A 19,624-nucleotide genomic window follows, 5' to 3' on the forward strand; every position below is an offset into this window, starting at 1 on the left:
TATTCATAAAGATGCTCACTGCAGTATTATTTATAATAAAAAAAATAGGAAAAATATTATTAAGGAATACTAGTATTTTCCAGTCATTAAAATATTTTGAAGCATATTTAAAGATAAGAAAATATTCATAATATAATTTCAAGCAAAAATAAAATATAAAATTAAAATGACAATATCCCTTCTTTAAAATCTAAAAATACATGATAAAGAGAGACGTAAATATATCAAAATGAAAACAATTAACAACTCCAAGTAGAGAAATTTCCCTTTTGACTTCTTCCTATGTTTTAAAAAGTTTGTATCAAACACACATTCATTTAATAATAAGTGCCTACAGAACCAAGACACGGCAATATAGTAAATGAATGAATTCTTAACTGTGAGATATCACAAGCATTGTTTTCTATCATATCAGGTGAGCAAGGTTTAAAAGAAAATTTAAATTCTGATTTGTTTATCTAGATAGCATTAAATACTCTGAATGAAATGATACCAAGTCTCTTTTCCAGAACGAAGGATAAAATGTATACACAACCAACTGAAGAAGTACATTTGCTGAAGAATTTTCTGTCATTGAGGCAAAGGAAAAAAATAGGGCACTTTCGCTTACTGTCAGTGAGTAAACTGACATCAAATTTAACTAGAATTAGCCTTCATTTCATAAAGAAAAAGAGAGAAAGATGGGGGGAAAAGGCACAAAAGGTCCCCAATCAAAAAGTTGGCTTCAGTGTCTCTGATGCATCACTACAGAAATTTGCTTTTAACATAAAACAGAGGAGTCTTGTTTTTTAGTTTCAATAAAGTATTTCCAAACACTGTCCTGCTTTTCTGTTGTATAGATATTATATAGATTATGAATGTGATTTTTAAAATAACCTTAATATCACAAAAAAATATTTTAGTACAGAGAATGGTGGGGAGACAGAAACAACAGATTCAAAAGGGCAACTTTGAGACTTTCAGAAAAAAGCTATAAATTTCTAACTGTGGTAATAATATTTGAAACAGATGTCTATCTACTTTCAAATCCAAACTGGATCATAGTTTACACAGTTTAATAAAACTTTAATTAAGGTTCTGCAATAGTGTAAACTGATCAGGTCATGCAACTAAACACTTGCTTAATGCTGACATCTCTTCAAGCTCCATTAGTGCTAAACTTAACCAGACTTTTCAGAATTCATCCAAGGGAAAATGTCATTCAAATTAATAAAAGGATACAATTTATCCTCTTATTTCATTATACAGACTTTTTCTTTTTTAGAAGTATTTGAAATAGAGATGTAAGTATCCCAAATTGAATAAAAAGGGAAGGAAATAACTGTTTCTAAGAGCTTCTTATTTCTAACTAGGCACTTATTTTCATGAGTATCTGTGACTTAAAATGTTTTGCATTTGGAAACATTTTGTAAGAAAATTGTTTTTCATTAAAATTGACTAATTAGGAACCTCCCTGGTGGTCCAGTGGTTAAGACTGTGCTTCCACTGCAGGGGGCACAGGTTCCAACCCTGGTCAGGGAACTAAGATCCCACACGTTGTGCTGCAGCAAAAAATTTTTAAAAATTAAAAATTGATCTATTAATTCTGTAAATATTCTTCATTCCATTTTCATAGAACAGTCTCATATAGGTACCTCCCAAAGTAGGCTGAGTGCCTGTCACTTAAAGACGTCTAAAATAAAGGACAAGAGTGAACATTCACTGACCAATTTACTGTATGCCAGGCAGAGTTCTAGGTTCTTCCTTTAATTACCACAGCATCCCTACTGGGTCCTACTCCTACTGTCCCCATTTTCCAGATGAGAACACTGAATGGAGCAGCCAGAACACCAACCTGGCTATCTGACCGCAGATCCACTGCAGAGCATCTATGTTGCTTTTAGTCAAAATACAGAAGAGAATTTTTTCCCATTTCATGTCCTAGAATGTATTTATAAATTAAACAAATGGTAGATTTTTAAAAACCCTAAGAATCCTCACATACTGTCAAGGGAAAATTTCCATAATTACATGGAAATAAAGAACCAAACTAAGGAAGGCGATCAATCAATCAACACTGACCTAGCATCTTTTGTGTGTTATATTCCATATTGTGAAATACGAAGAAAATAGAGAAACAAGGAAGCTTTTGCTGAGGATGCTAATTACACTAACAATCCAGGAAACTAGTAATTACAAATTGATGCAGTGCAGAACACTTAGAATGGAAGAGGGTACAAAGTAATGGAAGAAAAGTTACTTCCAGGGGGTATGTATTAATAGACTACATTAATTTTATGCATTAATGTACATACATGAGTTCAGGGGGGTGGCATTAATAGACTTTCTTCTGAAAATGAAGCTGTTTTCCAAAGAAGGGAAAAATGCTAGAACAGCATCAGTGTGAGAAATTCATTATGTAAAGTGATATATGTTGGGTGTAATTTTTTTTTTTTTACTATTTTTTCATTTTCAATCCAACTTCCAAGTAAGAGTCCACATGATGGGAATTTCCCTTACTCTGCTTCACACTTTCTCATTTTGGATTCAGGAGTTTTAGCATCATGAATTCTAATGCATTCACTATGGACAAAACATGTTCAGCATTACTTAAGAACTTCAACTTTTTCCTTATCATTTCCCTTATCTCCTAAGAGCAAACAATTCATGTAAAACAGACAACTCTACAGTTTTCAGTGGAGGCTTCCTGCTTTATATCAACAGCAAATGCTCCAGGATAGAACTTTTACGGGCTGTGATTATTTGTTTCCTCAATTTTATTTTACTTTACTCAGTCATGTTCAACTCTTTGCAACCCCATGGACTGCAGCATGCCATGCTTCCCTGTCCTTCACCGTCTCCCAAGAGCTTGCTGAAACTCATGTCCATTGAGTCAGTGAGGCCATCCAACCATCTCGTCCTCTGTCTTATTTTACTTTACTGGGTAAGCATAATTTTCTCATCCTATTTTACTTTATTTGGTAAGTATAGCTTTCTTTAGCATAGACTCTTTCAACACATACAGACATACTATACAAACAGGTTGCACAGAAGTGGGCTGGGATTAAAAACTTGTTACGGATAATCTAGAAAATATCACTGAAACCTTCAAACATATAAAAATTACATAGTTGATTGTTGTATGAAACTATAGTTCTTAAAAGGAAATTATTAATCAACTTGAAAATAATAAGAATATATCAAGTTCCCTACATTTAAAGGCATCTGAATATTAAGCCAATCCTGGAACAATATGAGGAAAGAATATTTTAGAAAGAATAGTACGGAGATTAACTTCTCATAGGGAGAACCAGGTTATCTGCACAACATCTTAAACCTAGTTCAGTCCTGTTTTTACATTTAAAAGGAGTCTAAAAGAGATTACTTAGTATGCGGCATTAGAGAAACAAAGTTAACTAATAAGGCACACAGAAAAAATCTCTTATCAGTGAAAAGTTATAATCACCAAATCAAATTCATCATATTGCTGGGATGTTCTGCATATTTTTTAACTAATTTATTTATTTTAATTGGAGGCTAATTACTTTACAATATTGTGGTGGTTTTTGCCACACACTGACATGAATCAGCCATGGGTGTACATGTGTCCCCCATCCTGAACCCCCCTCCCACCTCCCTCCCCACCCCATCCCTCTGGGTTGTCCCAGTGCGCCGGTTTTGAGTGCCCTGTCTCATGCATCGAACTTGGACTAGTGATCTAGTCCACATATGGTAATATACATGCTTCAATGTTATTCTCTCTGCATATTTTATCTCTAGTAAAATTACCCACTACAGCCCAGTACGAGTGTGTGTGCACAATTAATTGCTCAGTTGTGTCCAACTCTTTGCTACCCCATGGACTGTAGCCCACCAGGTTCCTCTGTTCATGGAATTTTCCAGACAAGAATATTGGAGTGGGTTGCCATTTCCTACTCCAGGGGATCCTCCTGACCCAGAGATTGGAACCTGTGTCTCCTGCATTGGCAGGTGGATTCTTTACCACTGCTCTACCCAGGAAGCCCATAATCCAATACGGTCAACTTTTAAACTGAATCTGATTTCTGAACAAAACTATTTTCAACAATTGCTTCAAAGTCCTTAGAAAATAATTCAAAGAATGTATTACAACAGTACTGATTGCAGAGTCACTTCCTATTAACAAAAATTATTTGCAACCCCCAAGGGTTTATTTATAAAAGTATATAAAATGGCACACAGTATAATTATATGATTTATAAATATCAGTATCTCATTTGAAGAATTATAAAATACCAAAGGTGATTAGGTTTGGAAAGAACTTCATTTATGATTACTGTTTTGTCTCAGAAATTTCAAAAACCACCTAAAGAAAAAAAAAGGCACAAAGATGTATTAGTTACAGTGTCTTGCTCTTAAGAAACCTAATGTCACAGTGTAATTATTAACCATGATAAGATTTGCCCATCTGGGTTATAGAATCATAGCATTTCAGGCCAGAAAGACCTTAAAGAGCTTGGCCAATCTTTTATTTAACTGATCAGTCTCAGGTTCCAAAACTAATTATGGCCTTTCCTGTCTCCCAATTGTGTGCTATTTTCAACATACTACTTGCTTCTCTCCCCCTGAAAGAGAGAACAGAATTAAAATGCTAAAAGAAAAATAGTAAATGTATTGAAATATATTACCCTATCTCATCCGTTACTGTGATGAGAAACTGCAAAACATGAATTATCTGACCTGAGAAATGAGAACACAAAGAAGATTTGAACTATATGAGATTATGAAAGTTAAAGTAAAAAATAATCAACTAGTCCTTCCTTATTATATGGTTTCATAATAAAATTATGAAGGGTTATTCAATGATTTCAGTGGCAGGTAAAATTAAAACAAATAAAAGGAAATACCGTTGACATGCATAACAAGCCTCCAGAATACACAAGGTCACAGAACAGAGGTCGCATCGTTAAATCCAGTAACATGATTTTAAAATAATCTGGATCATTAGTGAAGCAAATATCTATTTATGTTCAACATAAATATAATTTTCCATAATGGAAAAATTATATTTTGGAATATAAAGAGTCACTAAGGAAGCTTTCTCTTTGTTACAAATTATACTATAACTTAATGTTTTTGTGGTCTATACATGCCTTTGGAAAATCAAATGGTGATTACCAGACTAGCAAAAATGTGAGGACTTAACTTATATATAATATTTATAATATTAACTTTTAAATTTATCATTTCACTTTTAATGCCTAAGTCCATTTTAAACTTTGCTTTCCCCATAGCACTTTTGCTCCATGTAAAATATTTTTCAACTGGTTATTTTGGAAACTAAAGATTTCTTTAACAGCTCTGCCTCAGCTAAGCTCTATGGCCACAGCCAACAGACCCCTTTCATTTAAACATGCAAAAAATAAAGGTATTACACTTAAAGAGAGGTTTTATGATTCTTTGAAAACCTCTGTATTAATTTCATTTTCATTCCAACAGTCTAATAAAAATAGAGACAAAATATAGGTGATATCCCTATTACAGATGACCTAGAGTCCATTTCAATGTTAGAAAAAGTGATTTCAAGATCAAATTCTACTCAAAGGTTTTTATTGTATTTTTAGTGGGAAATACAATACAATTTTCTGGTGCCTCCCAATAAGCAGATTTTTGCCAAGCCCCCAAATCCAATGTTTTTATAAGGCTTATATTATGGTGGTTCTTTCAAAATAATTTAAGTTTATTAATGTCATTTCAGATAAACTGATCAACTTTAAACAATTTTCATCATTTGCATCTGTACAGTCTTAGCAAACTACCTGAGCTATTTGGTTTCCCAAATCCACTAAAACATGTCACTACATTTAACCCATGTTAATGACTGCATGTCCCTCTCCCTCACAAAAAAAAAAGCACACACAGAAAAATGTGGATCAAACGGAAGTCAGTTTAAGTAAAAATGTGGTAAATTTGCTCACATCTTCCACATGCAGTTTTCTCTCTTTCAACTGTGCACAAGTCTCTTCCTTCTTCCAGGAGTCTTTCAAAGCTGTTGGACCACATGGGCTTATCTCTGTTCATCTTTGTACCATCAATAACTAACAAATGTCTGGCTCTAACAGCCCTCCAATATTTAAGTACAGATTTAAAATCAGACAGCCCTGTATTAGAATCCCCCACTAACAACTGCCGAACCTCACTATGTCTTTAAGTCCCTTCATCTGAAAATGGAGCTGGCAATCACTATCTTAACCATGATGAGCTTATTTATTAGCTCACTGCCTGGAACACAGGAATGACTCAAATACAGTAACCTCTATCTTTTGCCTGCTTATATATAACTGTATTTCAGCCATCCACATTAATGCGAAAATTTCATCTCCTTTATCCTCAGCCCTTCAAATTCTCCCAATATAATGTTATAATTATTTCTTGGCAATTTGGCAAATTTATGAGGTCAATATATGCTAAAGCATAAGGTCACCAAAGAGTTTAGCAAACAATGGTAAGGGGGTGGGGGGCTAGCTTTGACTTTTTTTAGGGCTAATCATGTCTTGGAATACTAAAAGCTGTATGGAGCCTCAAGGGAGAAACCAGTGAATATAATCCACCCTATTTTTTTTTAAAAAGCCCTTGACAAGGTACTACCACAAAAGTTATTAGAACTGAGTCATCATAGGACTAGACGAACTTTTAACTGGAGAAACAAAGATGACTGTAAAAAAGAAAAAAAAAAGACATTATTTTGGCAAGAAAACTATAAATAGGGAAGGTGCTAGAAGTGGTCTTATTCAACATCTTTATAAATGATGTAGAAGAGGAAATGTAGATAAAACTTTCCAGGATTTCAAAAGATACTAAGTTTTTCCAGTATGTGAGATGCCAAGTCAGTGGGATAACCTACAAGGTTTCTAAAACTTTATGAGTTACTAGGAGGAAGACATCACATAAGATTTAAAGTGGAAAACTATAGGGTTAGACATGTAAGGGGGAAAGCATAGAGACTGTACTTCTTAGGATAAATGGGCCTTAGATATCATAAATAGGAGCATAGAAGTCACTGTGTTTCTGTGTTCCCACAGCCAACAAAGCTAACAATGGGACTGACATCACTCAAGAACAAAAAACATGCTTTTCCCTCCAATTCAAAACCACAGTTCATTTTTACTTAAAACACTACACATACATCTAGTCTAACACAGTCTAGCATTCCACTACCTACTGAAGGATGAAAAATTACAACTCTAATTTTACCAAGAAAGAAGGGGAATAAAGATCTAGAAACTGAGGGAAATCCACGTGAATAAAAATAAATGATCGAGTGGACCACAGGACAGGCCTGTGAAGAAAAACAAGATAGATGAGCATTCTTTCAGTCTGGACAGGTGATGGTTACACGGAAACACTGGAGCTGTCAAAGCTCAACAGGCTCTGTATAACGAAGGAATGTATGGACAAGACGTACAGAGCTAAAGAACTGCAGCTGTCGATTCAACTAGAATACAAATATGAAGTCAAGGAGTTAAACTGGAAAAATCTCCTAAGTTCCAAAAAGAGAGCACTGGTGTGTCTTGAGGAAAACTACGATATCCGACATAACACAAAATTTTAAAAGTGAAATCGCGGAACACCAGTCACACCTTCCCTAATACAGTCCCCAGTGACACCGCCTAAAGACGGAATGATTGACTGACTCACCGCGGCACCGCATCAATGTGCTCATCGACTTTCATCCTGTCTTTCCCATGTTACATCTGTTTATGCTCTGCGCTTATTTTTTGATAGTGTATCATCCATGATTTTAAACATCTTTCCCCTTAGAGCAAGACTCAGGTTATCTCTTTGACACATATGGCATGAAGTTTATTCATATTGCATAAATATTTAACAATTCCGTTTGTAAGAAAGACATTATTCACAAACTGAAGATGTAAAATATTATTGTTAAAATGTATTACACCTTCCAGGTTTAGGAGAAATGAGCCAAAAAAGGAATCTATGGTCTCACGTAAGTCAGCTGCATGCTAGTAAGTTATAAGAAAAGCATCTAAGAGTGCTTAATAACACCTTTCAAACCACAGTTACAAACACATAAAATCTCAAATAAAAGAGGAGCTAGACAGTATCTGATAAAAACCTATATAAACATCTATAATTGCATTATATCAAAGAAATACATAAAGGAATGAAAACTGTCTAGATTCAAGTTATATCTAGCAATACGTTTCATATGTTTGTGCCATTTTTAACTTTAGCCACTAGAATCCATTTCTTTAAATGTTTCAAACATGGACATTTCATAAAAATAGTATGAGTGAAATTATATAATAAGTAATTTCATAAAATAGAAATTCATCTTGCTATTACTATCATTTCCATAATATTGTTAAAGTATTTTAAGATTATGTCTACAGAATACCAAGTCATCATTCCAATTATACTAACTCAGTCAAAACTCCAATCAGTCAGAGGATGGAAAAGTCAGGAAGGGTCGTGAAAATACTCTATGGAGATTCAGGATCATAGAAAAATGAGAATGTCTTAAACCCCTCTGGCTCAGAAAAAGTAGAGGAAACAATGTTTTCAAATCAAGTGCAAAACTGAGAAAAAATAAAGGGGGAAGGCACGACCAGGATGGTGGAGAGTAAAAGAGAATAGAAATGAGCATTCGTGTATTCACAGACCTGAGGAGACAAAGAGCTGCGATTCCAACATACAGATTATTGCAGATACTGGCAAAGGTTTTTTGCTGTTGTTTTTGTTTTGTTTTTTAAAGTTAAATATGCTTTAAATATCTTTAAACTGCTAAGTAGGAAGTATTCAAGAAATAAAGGTATTATGTCATAGTCCTGGTTCAAGCATAAAAACACACATAAATTTTACAGTTAGAAGAATCTGAAACTTCAGTTTTTCTGAGCAATTTTCAAATTCTTCATGGCTCTGTGAAATAACAATCTAAGAGAATGCAGAAAATGTAGTCCAGAAAATGTAGGCACATCTTTGATGTGCTTAAAGTACAGACTGTTTCAAGGCAATGTATTTACAAAAAGTTTTAGATTTTCTGCTATTTTTAGAAACAATAACACCTGCTTTTCTTAGTAAAAGTTGTCAGAACAAACTGGAAAACATTTTTGGAATAAGTTAATTTATATATGACTGTTATATCTCAGCTTTAACATACTCTATGGAATGCTAAAAATGATCAAAAAAATTTAGAAAATTTTAAGTTATATGATTAGGAATTGCTTATATTGTCTTTACTTAAAAAGCAAGCATACATTATTCCATAAATATGCATAATTATGGAATAGGAAATGCCTAATTTGCCTACAAAAATTAGAAGAATTTGATGACTGAAGCAAGGAGTGAATCACATCCATTGAGAATTACTAAAAAAAACATAATCAAACATAAATGCCACAGAACACAAAGATCATTTTCCAAATTGGTTCCAGAAACAGCTCCTAGGTAAATTTCCATGAAAAGCTTATTTAATTCAATTAAACAGTATAGCATGGTTTTCTTCTTCAGAAAGAATTTAAACATTTTCATTTGCTACAGATGTTAAAGATAAGTGTTTTAAAGCATGATTGACTTAATCTTGAGATAAAGATTCAGAACTGTTGAAATATTTTGAATGAAAAAGGACTTACTGAACAGACATATTTTAACCACAACAGCATCCCTCACTTATAAAGTACGCAGAATAAAACTTACAACATTTAGTATTTTTTACATCTTTCCATTATGTACTGACATACAGATGCAACACTGTTTCTCACTTAAAATATAAAATTACAAGACAGGATAAAATAGAGAACCACATATTAGTATGTTATTAGAATCCTACAACTCAAACATGCAATGGAAGGAAGAAAGTATCATTTAAAAATTGAGTAACCGTTAAATTTATCCTAGAATAATTCAGGTTTCCCTGTATAACTTTTCTGAGTTCATCTCAACATTATATAAGCTCACTCAGGCACTCAGGATGACTAAGTACTGCTTCCAAAGCAGCCTGGTCATGGGTTCTTGTGCGTCCATCTGGCTGCCGGCAAGAACACTGCAATGACTCATAAATGAAGCAACCTGAGGTCACCTACTCCAGGTCTCTTAAACAGAACTGCCAGCTGCTTACCAGGTGGTTCCAATTTCCGAGAATACTTAAAATGAGAAACTCGTTCTAGATACACCATTTTATTTTCATATTGTCTCTGGCCACAGAACTGGGGAGGTAAGGAAGGAAGCTCTTTTGAAATGTAGATTACCAATCATCTGAAGGCCAGAAGTCATTACACGTCTGGGATTGAGAATAATACATAAAGTAAAGTGAAAAAGAAACGCAAGACACAAAATCATATTATACTATACTCTTAATTATATAAAGGAAAAAAAAAGACCCAAAAAGTTAATAAGCTATCTGTGTGGTAGAAAAGAGTGGTTTTAACTGTTAGAATTCTCTGTACTTCCCAAGTTCACTTCAAGGAATATGCATCCTTTATTAGAAAAATAAAACAATTAGTATATTTTTAGAAGACTGTAAACCTTGGGTCTGTGAGCCCCAGAGGCCTGAGTATACTTATATCTATACAAGCAGAAAGTCTTTCTCTTGGTAATGAAAAAAAACATTCATTTTACCTTTAAAAAGAAAAAGGGGGAAAGAAAGGGGAACAAGGACTGGATTCCCACTCTGTAACAGGTGTGACAGGTAGAGGAACAAGTCCCATCTCTCAGGAGACAACAGATTGGCGAAATATTCAGCCAATTATTTGTATCAATTTTTCCAAAAGTTTGTTCTGAGGAACATTTGTCCAGTGATATATGCAGGGAAAAATATAAGTCCCAAGGTCAAAACACCCCTTGTGGGGATGGTCGCAATGCACATTAGCATAATTAAGGCTCACACAAGGCTTCAGTTTAAACATATCTGCAACTCCCAGACTTCTCTGATCATTTATTTACTTATTGAATGCCTCTGTGGTGTTTATTATGTACCTGACATTGTTCTAAACACTATACAACTATTCACTATTCTAATCCTCAAACCGAGGACATAATCACTTATTATTGCCATTTCCATCTTACAGATGATGAAGCTGAAACACGGAAGGTTCAGCAGCTTGTTCAAGGCCACACATCTATTAAGTGACAGAAAAAGGCAAACTCCAGAGTCCTCACAGTTCAGCAGTAGGCTAGGCTGCCACCCATGCAATCCTTCTTGAGCTACACAACCTGACATCCCAAAAACCTTTGTTCCATTGGAACATACCATGAAAACAATGCAATCAACTAAAATACACTAGTATATGTAAACTGTGTATCTGAATTAGTTGGATAACTCATACTGCTTCGAACTCCAATTTCTCACTGAGTACATGATGAGATAGCAGTAACTTGCCATGGTGTTCAACCTAAAAATTTCAAGAATTGCTAAACAAGAGAAATTTGGTTAGACTGTTTTCCCTCTCTGTGGTCACTGAATAATAAATTACAAACTTGATTTGTAAATATAATGTTTAGTTTTTTATTTCTTGTTTCCTCCCCAGTCTTCAACCCAATTAAAGGACAAACATCTGCCTTTTTGTACCTACGCTGAGCACAGTGCATTGGTCTAAGCAGCAACTTTATAAGTATGTACCATGTTAATAAATGAATAAAAGAGTGAGTGAAACCAAAGTACATATGTGAAAATTTACAGACTATAAAGCAAAGAATTGAAGCCAATAAACTGGTTGAGAGAAAAGTATTTATATAAGAACAGTGTAAGTTTTCTGTGTCACTGCTGCATGGATAGAAGAAGCAGGTACATTTGGTGGAAAGCGGGGATCCAACAAGGTAAGGGGAGTTGACTGCTCTTATCAATTGAAGAAGGCTCCAAAAAGGAGGCAGCTTTTCAGAAGCTAAATCAACAGAAAACAGGACCTTAACCATTACAAATTTCTGAAAAATTGAAGAGGATTTATTTGCAAACAATTTAATAAGGTATAGGTGCAGTGTAAAAGAACCTGGAGGAGAGTGCAGTAAATCAGGGGCATAAAAACAGAGGGACTAACTCCAGAGATCACTGGAGTCCTGAGAAAGAAACGGATACAAAGAGCAGCTGAAGAGCAGAAGCGATGTTCCGTGCAGAGACATAGGCAGCCCAAGCTGACCCACCAACTGGGAGCAAACCGAAGAATCAATACCCATTTCTCTACCTTGTCCCTCCAATCTGTCTCTGGAGGTCCCCAGTGACATAAGCCATCTGGAAATCAACACGGTTCAGTCAGGTGTCATCCTGGACAGAGGACATAAAGTCAAAGGGTTGAGAGCAGACCTGGAGAGGCAGATAGAAGGCCCTTCACACAGAAGCCAGGGGGTATAACGCAAGAGGTTTTAGCAAAATGAAGTCAGACAGGAAGAGAGGACATTCAGATCCAGAAGAGACAGCTTAACTGAAAAGGATCTAAAGAAACAGTGAAGCAGAATTGCTAGATACAACCAACCAACTTGCCTGTAAGCCCATCTGAGCAGAACACACTTGTTAACAAAAGGATTTAGGGATAATCCCCCATTATGTGTACCGGTGTGGCTAAATGCTTATTGGACAACAGCAGAACAGTAGCTTGTTTCCAGAAAAGAAACTAATGATAATTTAATACCTTTTACAGATGGTTGTAAACTCTTTTTAGTTAGATAAAACTCACTGATTTCTATCAAGAGATTAATTTAGACAAAGGCACCATCATTACAGACCTCCTTGGAATCACCTCAGATTCATAAATCAACAAATTAACGAGTGACAGACATGTCTGTACTTGTTTAAACCTGTATCTATCTAACTGCTATAAAAATGACTAAAATGTTTATCTTAAGACAGCCAGGCAAGAAATCTTATAGAGAGATATATTGGATTGTATCTTTTCCTTCAGCCAATAAGTAAATGCAAACTGCAGAAAAATCATTTCCAAACTTGCTACTTATTATCTTGTAAGCTGAAGGCACATGCAGCCATATACTTGTTGAAAGACAGGAAAAATAAAGTCAGCGGAATCAAAACGAGGCATCTCTAGTAGATTGCATCCAACGGCATTCCACACATATTTACTGAATGTTTACTGTATGCTCTTTGCAAAGGCTGGGATATGACGGGTGAGACCCAAATCTAAAATGTGGGCTTCACAGTGAAATCTTTCAAGAAGCATACAGTTTTCAAAGCTGAGGGGTAGAAAAATATGACACACTACCATGATTAGAGAAATTCCAACTTGCTTCCTTTCGTTTGTAACCAGAACACAAACTTGAGGTATACTGAAGTGGAGAGAGGTTAGCCTGAAGAGCCGAGCATCCCCAGGTAGTCCAAGTCTCACTCTGAGTCTGAAAGAACCTCGCCACAACACCTCCCAAGGCATTCTGCAGCCTTGGAGTCAAGAAGCTTGCTTCCAGCCCAGGACATATTTGAAGGAAGATCAAGAGGTGACATGAAGTTTCCCTGGTGGCTCAGATGGTAAAGAAACTGCCCGCAATGTGGGAGACCTGGGTTCGATCCCTGGGTTGGGAAGATCTCCTGGAGAAGGGAATGGCAACCCACTCCAGTATTCTTGCCTGGAGAATCCCATGGGCAGAGAAGCCATGGGGCTACAGGCCATGGGTTGCAAAGAGTCGGACATGACTGAGCAACTAACACTTTTCAAAAAGGTGACATGTGGGAACTGTGAGGTGCTGAGGTCTGCAATTTCAAAGCAAAAGCAACTACTGAACCAGTGGACCGCTGCAGTGTAGATCAATGGCGGGGGCGGCAGGGTGGTGAGTGGATGGAGGCCACACATTATGACTCATGATTAAACCCAGCAACTCTTACTCAGTGATAAGAACAATGTCTGATCAATCTCTCGGGGTTCCACCCTCGGCCAAACCACCAACTCAGCCAGGTCTTTCTCACAGCTTTCTGCATCATCTTCAGACATGCTTGCTCACGCTACAGACAGACATGCTAAGTCACATTTGTTCAATTCTGTCTAAAATCTTCCTGGGTAGGTCAACAAAATATACTTTGAATAAAATGCATACTTTTTAACACTGGCCTGGCAATCTCTCTGACCTCATTTCTACCATCTCCCCTGACTGCCAGGGTGCCCAGCCTGCTGCTGCTCTAGTGAAAGCCTTGTGATTCCCAGTTCACTGCCGGAAGTTCTCCCCGATCTTCACTGGGCTGGCTCTTTCTTGTTTGGAAACATCCTTAAAGAGACCTTCCTTGACCACCTCACATGAAGCAGCCCTGGTCACTGAACTGTCATATCACCCTGCCTTATTTTCATAATGGCAATTTGCACCACTGAAAATCATCTTACGTGCTTGTTTATAATTCACTGTTTTCACTCTCTACAATGAGAGTTCAGTGATAACAATGGTCTTATGTCTCTTTTGGCTGCAATGTCCCAAAGTACACAATAATCTCAGGCACAGATTGGGCACTCAAACATTTAAGTAAAAATGAATGTAATTAAGATGATTAGCATATATGTGGATGTTCTAAAATTCAGGGAAACAGATTACTGCTGGATATAAGTCATGAGTTACTTTTTTTTAAATTTTTTATTTTATATTGGAGTATAGCCAATTAACAATGCTGTGACAGTTTCAGGTGGACAGCAAAGGGCTTTTTTTCTCTTAATACTAGAGATGGGCCTTAAAAATAATCAGAAGTAATATAAGATGCCCCTGTTCTCCACTCCAAATCTTCATTTTTCTCTCCAGACTACCCCTAAAAAGTTTCCATTTTCCTTCATTTTAATTATTAATTCAGTGTGAATGGCTTTTAAATCTCTATGTCGAGCTCTGGCCCCTTTCTCTCCCTGAATTCTGGCCTGCCTCTATATACTGCAACAATCCTACTTCAATGTCTGCCATCACATCACATTTGGCATATGGAAACCCAAAATTAGTATCCCTCGGACAAAAGCAGTTTCTCCTTCTACTCTTAACACTTTTATCAACCATCCTTCAGATACCCAGAATTAAAACCCAGAAATGATCTTGGTCATTAAATTCAAGAACTGGAAGGAAGATTGGAAAACATCAAGTGAAGCAGTCTTCAAGATTTTTTTTTTTAAACTGTGTTAGCTTTCTTTCAAACAAAAGCTCACAGAGAAGTCTGATATGTAAAACAGATGAATCTGCAGTTGTTCTGGGAGTTCAACTGGTGGTCTCTGAAGAGACTTCAAAAAGAGCCCTTAATCTGGTCCAAACTTCCTTTCTTTTCTCCCCAGCCCTCTTCAACATACACGCTGGAAGTTACAGAGAAGACAGTTTCAGTCCAGAGAGCTTAAGTCTTCTTTGCAGGTAGAAACAGTCAGTCTGCACAAGCTGACACAGCACCCAAAATAATGCTTCACACCTAAGAGCACATAGGCAATGTTCTAAAAGATATTACCTTCATGCATATGTAGAACATGATTGCAAATTATTGCAAATTGATACATTTCAGACATGACTCTTATTGGTTTGCCTGAGAAGGACTCTTCAGAGTTTAAGTAACTGTTTGCTTCTAATAACAGACAGATATACTCGTTTCAAGTGGAAGAAGCCAGGCATGAGTCCAGTTAAAAAAAAAAAACAACTGTGGCACAATGAATATAAGGTCTCAGTTCTATAGCCCACGTGACTTCACTGTCTAGTTCTGAGCATTGTTTTCAAATTCTTTGGGCCTTGTCTGCTTCAACGTTAATATTAATGTGTGATGAGATGCTCTTGAGGACTCTTTCAACCCTCAGTTTATGCTCTATTATACCATGCTAACTTATTTCCCTGGAGCTACTGCATCTACAAAACACAAGCATCACAAGTTAGAGACAAATTGGAAGAGAACAAATCATTCTTGAAGGATTTTTTTGAGTGTCACGGGGCAGGTACTGTGCTGGGCCATCTGAAACCCAGAGAAGCTAAGAAAAGGATAATATCCCATCTCAGAGAGGCAGAGATAAGGTGGCTTAAAAAATTAGGGAAGGCTGTGCTAGGTTGGAGTAGATGACAACCGATTTTAGATTTAAATGATAAGCATGAGTGTTGAGGAAAAGTGAAGGGCGCTATATATAGTTATCCCCCCCAAAAAAATCACATTTTAAACTGCCTTATTCTTTTAAGTAAATAATACAATCAATATTTACTGTAGCAAAAATAATTTATCACGCCATCTCACACAGTTTTCAAAGTTTATGAAGAAAAAAATAAGTCAATTTCTTTTTGATAAATCTTTAACAACTAGAACATTCTGAAGGGCATATGTGAACACACCATAAGTAGAGGCAGCACGTCACTCAGGAACAAGAATCTAACAGGCAATTTCAGACAACCCTGCCCAGGCGAAATGCTGTGTAGCACCTGGCAGACAAGGTGGCAAAGACCCTATAAATAGTGATGATTCACTAACATGACATAAATCAAGACTTTAACTCACCAAAAACTAACATTTTGATTTAAAATCACAAGTCAGTGCCATTAAAATTCATCAGCAGACCCCAGCACATGAGTAATGAGATCGCATCAACTCATATCTTGTGACCAAAAGGAAAAGGTGGTTTTCTAAATGGTAATTCAGATTGGACAAATAACACACTGTATCAAGTGTTGTAGCCCTAGGCCATATTTTGCTAAAAACAAAGGTACATTATGCATGACTAAAGAAAACAGTGAAAATCAGAGCAATTAATTTCCAGCTATGTTTCCCATAAAAAAGAAAAAAACCATCACTGCTATGATTTGCTTATAGCACACAACCTTTTTTTTTGGCATCGTACAATGATCTAAGTGTATAATAACTTGCATATTTCACTAAGATGTAATATCCTTCAAAACATCCTTATAGTGAAAGTTTTCCAAAGAAATTATTGATCTCTGGAATGTCTCATGTTTTAAAATGACTGACAAATCCTTTTCTATTTTCTTTGCAGTTAGAAATAATTCTTCTTGATCACTAGAGTGTAAAGAGGTATAACAGTACAAAGACTGAATATTTTCTTAAAGACAAACGTCTCAGTTGACACAGGACATTTCCCATGATTTTCCCAAAACAATAATTAGGAGAGCTGTCACTAGGATCCTTTAAAAAGTATGTAAGAAAAACAGTTATTAGTTGGCAACAGTTTAGGACAGGGAGAAATTTCTTTAAGCGCTCTTTCAAATTATTTTCAAATACTTGTTAGCTAACTCCTCTCATTACTGACAGAGCCTCTTGTGTTTCTTTCCAGAATCTAGGAGCCTTTTCTCAGGTAGATCTGCTTTACTGTGGATACATCCGATACATTCTCTTTCTATGTCAGGGGCAGTAAGCAGCTCTCTTCTGTTTTCTTTCACTGGAACCTTTGTGGCTTCTCCGTCACCGACCTCACCTTGGTGAAAAGGAAACTAAGAACAATTCCTAATAACTCAAGGAAACCAGTGTTCTCATTCCGTGGAGAACAAATTCGAAGGGTCGAGGACCCAGACGAAGTGCGGCTCAGAAGGATGAGGCATCACACCAGACAACTTCCAGAGGATCTTCTCTAGTGTCAGATAATCCTAACACCTCTAGGGACTGTCAGAAATACTACGGAGCCCTGATAGAAACGGACGAATAGATGGATGGGTGTGGAGAGGAGAGAGTGAGACAAGGGACAGAAAGTCAGCCTCTAAATGAGAGGGAGACAGAAGTGTGGGAGACTGGGTGAACGATAAAGAGATAAAGACAAAGCAACACTGAGAAACAGAAAAGACGATGGGAAGAAACGGGGGGGGGGGGGGAGAGAGTGCGGGTGGGGAGAGGAAGAAAGAGAATGGAAGGAAGAAGGCAGAGAAACACTGAGAACTTGCAAGGGAGAGCAACAGACAGGAACAGAGGCACCAGCGGCAGCGCCGCCGGGTCTCAGGCGCCTGGACCGGCCCGCTGCGCACTTTCTCCCGCTGCAGGCTGGGTCTCGGGAGGCAGCCGGGGCAGGTGGCTCCGTACGGAGCTGGGGCCCCCAGGTCCAGTCTCGGCGGGCTCAGCGCCTCCAGCGGCGGCTAGGTTCCCTCGGTCTCCCCGATCCCAGGGTTGCCCTCCCGCCCCCCATCCCTCCGCTCCCTGGGCGCACAGGTCCCGACTCCCCGCCTCGGTGCGTCCCTCCTTCCTTCCCAACCCCGAGCACGTGTCCCACCCGCAGCCGCCTCTGCCCCCGGACTCCTTGCCGGCAGAGGCACTGGGGCTGGGGATGCCGGCAGAGACGCCCGCGCACAAAGCCTCCTGGGCGGCCGCCGCCCCCACGGCGTGCGCCTGGCTCTCCCCTCCTCGGCGCGCCCGCCCAGCCCTGCGCCCGGGTGCGGCCCGTCCCGTACCGCCTTCTGCCCGCCTGATCGCACCGGCTCGGCTCTGCTCGGCTCGGCTCCACGGCCCCCCGCACGCGAGCCGGGCGCCCGCCCTCCAGCCCTCCGCCCGCGCGCGCCTTACCCGCCGCCGCGCCCCGGCACTGGCGTCCTCGGCGCCGCCCGTCCCGGCGCCCCGCAGGCCCGCGTCCACGCCGCGCCCCGCGCACAGCCGCGCCGTCAACTTCTGGCCGCCGTGGCCGCTCTGCCGCCGCCGCGGGACTTTTTTTTTTTTCCCTCTAGCTCCTCTGCTGCCTCTGGAATTTTTTTTTTTTTTTTTTTCACTTGCCCTCTCCAGCTCCCACTAGTGATTGGAGCCTGAGAGCCAAGTACTTAGCGGAGGGATTACACTTCTCGATGCACTTGGAGCTGCCCCAGCGCCGTCGCCTGTGTCTGGAAGGGCGAGCGGACTTGGGGAGCCGGCTGCCTCCCGCCCTTCTGCCGCCCCGCATCCCCTGAATCGAGGCGGGGCACTTCCCAGTTCCGTCTGCCTCTCAGAGCCTCACCTCGGTTTCAGTCACAGATGCTTTCTCGGTCATGTGTAAGAAGGGGTTTCAAAAAAAAAAGAAAAACAGGTTTGAGGAACAAAGGTGGGATTACTGTACATTGCAAGCTTGGAAGGGGCTCCCAAAACTGATCTAGCGCAGTGGACTGAAACTCATCAAGGCCATTGACACTTTGGAGAAGTTGATAAAAAAAACTTTCACACACCTCGTAAAAAATACACTTACACGGCAAATTATGCCTGCAGTTTTGGACGAGGAGTGTAGAAACCCTGAAACAGGTGGGCCTCCTAGGGAAAAGAAATATTTCCTTTCTTCAAATATTTTGAAATTGTAAAAAAAAAAAAAGAACAAGGAAACATCTTCCATTTGTATTTGATGAAATTTTACAATCATCATGTTTATTTCAGGAAGGTATGTAACCTCTTTGTGATTTCCTTGCTAAATCTTTCAGTGTTAGAATATTTTCTAAGGAGATAAATATAAATTAAGCTAGTCTTTCAGGAAACTTGGGGAGAAGAGTTAACTTTTTAAAATCAACTATTTTGTTCACAGTATTTTCCAGGGAGACATCTAATAACTTCCAAATACTTTTTTCCTCCCAGTGCCTTTCAGTTATTTACCCTCCAGAATTAATTTCCTCCTTTTTGAAAATTTTTCCATCTTCCATATATATTGATAAACCCTCTCTAGGCACCAAGTGTGTGATTCAAATCATTTAATACCATTTCACTCTTGAGTTTTCCAACTTTTTTTGTATCTGTTTCTATTGTCTAATTCTTAGCCTACCATTTTCTTTTCACCTCCTC

General features: G+C 38.2%; 1 protein-coding gene across 5 annotated transcripts in view; it reads right to left on the reverse strand.

The window, feature by feature from the left end:
• The window catches only part of BMPR1B (bone morphogenetic protein receptor type 1B), a 424,822-nt gene extending 406,149 nt beyond the window's left edge, over positions 1–18,673 (reverse strand). For 2 of the 5 annotated variants that reach the window (XM_043871290.1, XM_043871291.1), the window contains exon 1: positions 18,398–18,673. The gene's annotated coding sequence lies outside the window, so the exon portion shown is untranslated. Of the gene's footprint in view, positions 1–18,285; positions 18,306–18,397 lie in introns of those variants that run through there. The other 3 variants (XM_043871283.1, XM_043871284.1, XM_043871286.1) reach the window with 2 other exon arrangements.
• Positions 18,674–19,624: the final 951 nt, after the last annotated feature.

The sequence above is a fragment of the Cervus elaphus genome, chromosome 17 (assembly GCF_910594005.1).
Source record: "Cervus elaphus chromosome 17, mCerEla1.1, whole genome shotgun sequence".
Classification (NCBI taxonomy): domain Eukaryota; kingdom Metazoa; phylum Chordata; class Mammalia; order Artiodactyla; family Cervidae; genus Cervus; species Cervus elaphus.